The following is a 6,741-nucleotide window of genomic DNA, read 5'->3' on the forward strand; positions in this document are numbered from 1 at the left end:
TTAATTTAAGTTTTAGCATATTCCAAATCATTTCCACCACAGATCCAATCACCAATTCACAAAATTAATTCTACACAATTAAAATCCACCTCCTCGTGGGATCGACACTCGACACCATTAATCTATACTATAATAGATTCGTGCGCTTGCGAGTACATTAAAATTTGCACAACAAGTTTTTGGCACCGTTGCCGGGGAGGTAAGTAATTTTAATTCATAAAATTAATTTTTGTGAATAATTTCTTTTATTTGTTTTCTTGTATTTTTTTATTATTAAAAAAAAGAAAAAGAAAAAAAAAGTGAATCTACATTTAAAGGTTAGTATTTCTTTTCTTTTTCTCTTCTTTAAAATTCTGTAATTTAATTTTCAATTTATTTTTCTTTGTAATTTTTTTTGTTTATCTTTTTAATTTATTTTTAGTTAATTTATTTCACGTATTTGTTTTTGTGTATTTTTATAGAAAGGTTTTAATAGCGCAATAAGGGAAATCTCGGAGTTTACCCAGAGAGAGGACGAGCAATTTTTCGAAACATGGGAGCGATTTAATGGGCTACTCTTGAAGTGTCCACATCATGGGTACGAGAAATGGCACCAATGCCAATACTTTTTGAAGGGATTACTACCAAATGTGCAAGAATGGCTAATGGCAACAAGTGGAGGAGAGCTAATGTCAAAAAGTGCATCAGAGATTTGGGAATTCTTCCAGCGACAAGCGGATAATTCCCAACAACGGAGTCGATCAATCAGGAATACTAGAAGAATTAAGGGAGTAAATGAGGTTCAAATTGGCGAGTCAACTTCGGGATTCAAAGAAGTCAAGGAGATGGTTGAAGGTCTTGCTCGACAAATAGCATCGTTATCGACTGCTAAATCAACAGAACCACATGACCCTGACTCATACTCCGATCAAGCCAATGCCATAGGTGTAATGAGAAAACCATCGAATTACAACCCATACTCCAACACATATAACCCTGGATGGAGAAACCACCCTAATTTTTCATAGTCTCAAGGATTCCAACAGAATGGACCAGCAGCTCCAGCTCCACCAATGCAACAAATTTCTCAAATTCCTCAAGCCTCTCAGCCCCCATTTAGACCATACAATCAGAACCAGAACTACTCTCAACCCAGACCATGGGAGGATTCATTCCAGAATCTCAAGAATCTTACTCACTCTACGATTGAGCAACAGAACCGCACCATTGATGGACTACAAAATGAGTTAAGAGCAGGCTTCAACTCACAAGCTCAATCAGTTTCAAGCCTCGAGAAGATGGTGGGACAACTTGCTTCTTCAGTTCAGACCTTGGCAATGACTGTTGAGAAAGGCAAATTTCCAAGTCAACCAGTGTCTAATCCTAAAGGAGTACATGAAGCAAGTACTAGTTCACCACAGCAGCATGGAGAGGTCAAAGCAGTCATGACCTTGCGAAAAGGAAAAGAAGTCGACAACAAAGTGGAGATGCCGGTGACAAAAGAAAATCAAATTGTACCTGTGAATGTTGAGGAATCATCACCGGAGGAGAAAGAAGAAACCAACCCACGAGAATACGTTCCGAAAGCTCCATTTCCTCAGAGGTTAGCTAAAGGCAAAAAGGGAAAATCCACAGGTGAGATTCTTAAAATCTTCAAACAGGTAAGTGTTAACATCCCTTTGCTTGATGCTATTAAACAAGTTCCATCTTATGCCAAGTTTCTTAAAGACCTTTGTACTAAAAAGAGAAATATGCATGTTCAAAAGAAGACATTTTTAACAGAAAACGTTAGTTTTATACTCCAACATAAAATTCCTTTAAAATGCAAAGACCCAGGCTCCCCCACTATCTCATGTAGCATAGGGAACCACACAATTGAGAATGCTTTGTTGGATTTAGGAGCTAGTGTAAATCTTTTGCCGTACTCTGTATTCGTGAAACTTGGACTGGGAGAATTACACCCAACTTTAGTGGTGTTACAGCTTGCAGATCGGTCTACGAAAATACCTCGTGGCATTGTGTAGGACGTGCTTATCCAGGTAGACAAGTTTTATTTTCCTGTTGATTTCATTGTAATTGACACTCAACCAATACAGGATTCAAGGAAGCACATCCCCATTATTCTAGGCCGACCTTTCTTGGCAACTGCGGATGCTCACATTCAATGTAGGACTGGAAATATGCAGTTGTCCTTCGGCAACATGACTATGGAGCTGAACATCTTCAACATTGCCAAACAACCTCACAGTGTAGATGATGGAATTGTTGATGTGGATTTAATTGAAGCATTAGTTGATGATACTTTTGTTTCAAACCTTAGTGATGATCCTTTACAAACATGTTTAACTCACTTTGGTTTGGATTTTAACATTGACAGATCGGTCGATGAGGTCAACGCCCTGCTTGACTCAGCACCATCTATGGACACTAATAAATGGAAGTCAAGAGTTGAGCAACTAGCACCATCAGAGAAGAAACTCATCCCATCATCAGAATCACCACCGAAACTCAAGCTCAAACCATTACCCAACACTCTGGAATATGCATTTTTGGGAGAAGAAAGTACTCTACCGGTAATCATCTCATCATCCCTAAATGACGAACAAAGAGGTAAGTTGTTGGATGTTTTAAAAGAGCACAAAGGAGCATTAGGATGGACCATAGCAGGCATAAAAGGTATAAATCTAGTAGACTGCATGCATTACATTCACCTTGGTGAAAATGCTAAATCTACTAGGGAAATGCAACGTCGGTTAAATCCTAATATGAAAGAAGTTATTAGAACAAAAGTCCTTAAACTATTAGATGCAGGTATCATTTACCCAATTTCTGATAGTTCATGGGTCAGTCCTGTACAAGTTGTCCCCAAAAAGTCAAGAGTCACAGTAGTTACCAATGCTGATAATGAATTGATACCCACTAAAGTAACTACAGGATGGCGTGTATGCATTGATTATAGAAAATTGAATTCTGTCACACGTAAAGACCATTTTCCTTTACCATTTATTGATCAAATGCTTGATAGATTAGCAGGCCATGAATTTTATTGCTTTCTAGATGGCTACTCAAGATATAATCAGATTCCCATAGCACCAAAAGATCAAGAGAAAACTACTTTCACTTGCCCTTTTGGCACATTTGCATATAGGAGAATGCCATTTGGATTATGTAATGCACCTGCTACATTTCAACGATGCATGTTGAGCATTTTTTCTGATATGGTTGAACGATTCCTTAAAGTCTTTATGGATGATTTTTCTGTTTTTGGTGACTCGTTTGATCAATGTTTACATCATCTAACACTAGTTTTGCAGAGATGTATCGAGAAGAACTTGGTCTTAAATTGGGAGAAATGTCATTTTATGGTAAAACAAGGTATTGAGGTTGACAAAGCCAAGGTGGATCTTATTTCTAATCTTCCTCCACCCAAAACAGTCAGAGAAGTAAGATCTTTCCTTGGGCATGCTGGTTTCTATAGACGTTTCATTAAAGATTTTAGCAAAGTTTCTAGACCCTTATGCAATTTACTTGCTAAGGATGTACATTTTATCTTTGATGATTCATGTCTTGTTGCGTTTGAAAAATTAAAGCATTTGTTGACATCATCACCCATCATTCAGCCCCCGAACTGGAGCTTACCATTTGAGCTCATGTGTGACGCATCTGATTATGCAGTAGAAGCAGTATTAGGACAAAGAGTTGATCGAATTCCCCACGTCATTTACTATGCTAGTATGACATTGAATGATGCACAGTTGAACTATTCAACTACTGAAAAAGAAATGCTAGCAGTAGTGTTTGCATTAGAGAAATTTCGATCTTATCTCATTGGTTGTAAAATAATTATATTCACAGATCATGCAACTCTTAAATATCTTCTCACAAAGAAAGATGCAAAAGCTAGACTAATTCGTTGGGTGTTACTTTTGCAGGAATTTGACTTGGAATTCAAAGATAAAAAAGGCACAGAAAATGTTGTAGCGGATCACCTCTCCCGTCTCCATTTTGACATAACTACAGAGCCATTACCATTAAATGAGTCATTCCCTGATGAACAATTGATGAATGTGAAAGTATTACCGTGGTATGCTGACATCGTGAATTATCTTGTTACAGGTCAACTTCCAGAGCATTGGACCAAGCAAGATAAGGCTAAATTCTTTGCAGAGATAAAGAATTTCTTTTGGGATGACCCGTATTTGTTCAAGTATTGTGCAGACCAAATTGTTAGACGATGTATCCCAGAAAATAAAATTCAGAATATTCTTTCATTCTGCCATGAACAAGCTTGTGGAGGCCATTTCAGTGCTAAGAAAACAGCAACTAAAGTTTTACAATGTGGTTTTTATTGGCCAACTATATTTCGAGATGCTTATACTTTTTATTCTTCATGTGATAGGTGTCAATGAATGGGGAACATTACACGAAGGAACATGATGCCACTAAATCTAATTTTAGTGGTTGAGATTTTTGATGTATGGGGTATCGACTTCATGGGACCCTTTCCCCCGTCTTTTGGCCATCAATACATATTGGTTGCTGTTGACTACGTATCGAAATGGGTAGAAGCAATTTCATGTAGGACCAATGATCACAAGGTGGTGATAGGATTTTTGAAAAGCAACATTGTTTCGCGCTTTGGATTCCCTCGAGCAATAATCAGTGATGGTGGTGCCCACTTTTGTAACAAAGCATTCAAAGCTCTTTTGACAAAGTATTCAATCACACACAAAGTGGCGACCCCGTATCATCCGCAAACCAGTGGCCAAGTTGAGATCTCCAATCGAGAAATAAAGCACATATTAGAAAAAACGGTGAGGCCGAACAGAAAAGATTGGTCATTAAGACTTGATGATGCATTATGGGCATATAGAACGACTTTCAAAACCCCGATTGGGATGTCACCCTACAGGCTAGTGTATGGAAAAGCTTGCCACCTACCTGTGGAACTCGAGCATCGTGCATATTGGGCCATCAAGAAATTCAATTTTGACATGCAACAAGCCAGCTCAGAAAGAAGATTACAGCTGGCAGAACTTGAAGAAATTCGCAATGATGCATACGAAAATGCCAAGATTTACAAGCAACGAATGAAAAGTCTTCCATGATAAGCAAATTATGAGAAAATCGTTCACTCCAGGTCAGAAAGTGCTTTTATTCAATTCTCGCTTGCACCTATTCCCAGGTAAGTTACGCTCTCGTTGGTCTGGCCCATTTATTGTTCATACTGTTTTTCCACATGGGGCAATTGAAATTAAGGACCCAAAGAACGGTGTCACGTTTAAAGTTAATGGTCAAAGATTAAAGCCATATCTAGAATACGAACCACATGAAGAAGACACCGAAATAAATTTGAGTGACCCACCAAATTTGAATTGATTTTTTTTTCTTTTCGTTGATTTGATTTTTCTTTCTTTCTTTTTATTATTATTCTTTTGCTAATTGAAATTGTTTTTGCATAAGTGTGTTTACTTTACCATTAAGTTTTCTCTTATCATTTTTAATCATGAGTCTCATACTTAGACCGTTCCTCCTGAACATTCTTAAACCACTTCAACGTGTCAAAACTTATCTCAAAAGGCAGATTCAATTTTGTAAAACACAACGCATTTGGGCTCTACAACCACCAGAGTTAGTAGCCTATGTTGAAGGTTTAGAACGCCAACTCCGAGACATTGAGAGAAGTGTTTACGACATCCAGTTGGAGCTTGAGGTAAATTCAATAAGAGGACGATTTTAATTTTCTTTGTGTGTTTTAATTTATTTTTCTGTTTGTGTGCTTTAGTTTGTTACCCCGGTGAAGTGGCGGATAACGGTACTCCGTGACAATCAAGTCGGTTACTTCAGTTTCCTATAATAACTGATATTCTGAGGCGAAAGTATGGACAAAAACGAGACTCTAGCGAAGCTTCACAAGCGATTCCCTTCACTTCCTCAGAATGCCCTCCTTACGGTCTATAAAGCTCGGTCCGAACGCATCGATTACTCATGAGGAATAACATACATGCTGACATCCGTTGGTTAATCGAGGCTAAAGTACGATCGGCAGGTGAGTTACCTCCAAAATGTATTGCATACATGCCTGGTTGTGGTAAAGGAAATTATGCAAGAAAACGACGAGCTCGAAGAATTTCTGTTGCTTGTCATAAGTGTGCCAGAATGAGTTGCAATAAAAACCCATGTTCTTTAGGAATGATGTCTGATAACAGAGAAGATAAGATTCAATTCATTAGGGATGGCTTGAATAAGGAGTCATTGGATGATATCCTTTTGTCTCTTGAAACGCATCCCAGTGGATATGTGCAAGGAGCGATTCTCCAGTTATGGCCATTATTCCAGAAAGAGCATGCACGATATAATCTCGGGAATCTGACTATAAACGACCCTGTTTGCCAGTTTATAAGAAAACTGGATAGGAAGCCTATCCTCGACCCATAGAGGGCGTTCAAGCCGTTTCTGGACGTAAAACCAGAGGAAGATGTGAGCCACAGTCGCAACTACCTGTAAATATCCTTTCACTTTACTATTATTTTATTTCACTATTGTTTTATTGTGTGCATTATTGTCTTTAATAATTTTATTACTGTTTGTTTTTTCCTTTTTACTGTTTTCTTTTTGACTTGCGAGCCACATGCTTTACGCGTTATTTGACACTGACATATTACCTCATACACAACTGTGACCCACTGTCACCAAGACTCTTAAATGTGATTTTTTTTGTCAAGCACTCACAAATTGTTTTTCGAGAAGTATCACAATGGC

General features: G+C 38.0%; 1 non-coding gene across 1 annotated transcript; it reads right to left on the minus strand.

Moving 5' to 3' along the window:
* Nucleotides 1-472: 472 nt before the first annotated feature.
* Nucleotides 473-580, minus strand: LOC127899497 (small nucleolar RNA R71). Its single transcript, XR_008051374.1, has one exon. It is a non-coding gene; the product is annotated as a small nucleolar RNA R71 (small nucleolar RNA).
* Nucleotides 581-6,741: the final 6,161 nt, after the last annotated feature.

Source organism: Citrus sinensis, chromosome 8 (assembly GCF_022201045.2).
Source record: "Citrus sinensis cultivar Valencia sweet orange chromosome 8, DVS_A1.0, whole genome shotgun sequence".
In the NCBI taxonomy this organism is placed as follows: Eukaryota; Viridiplantae; Streptophyta; class Magnoliopsida; order Sapindales; family Rutaceae; genus Citrus; species Citrus sinensis.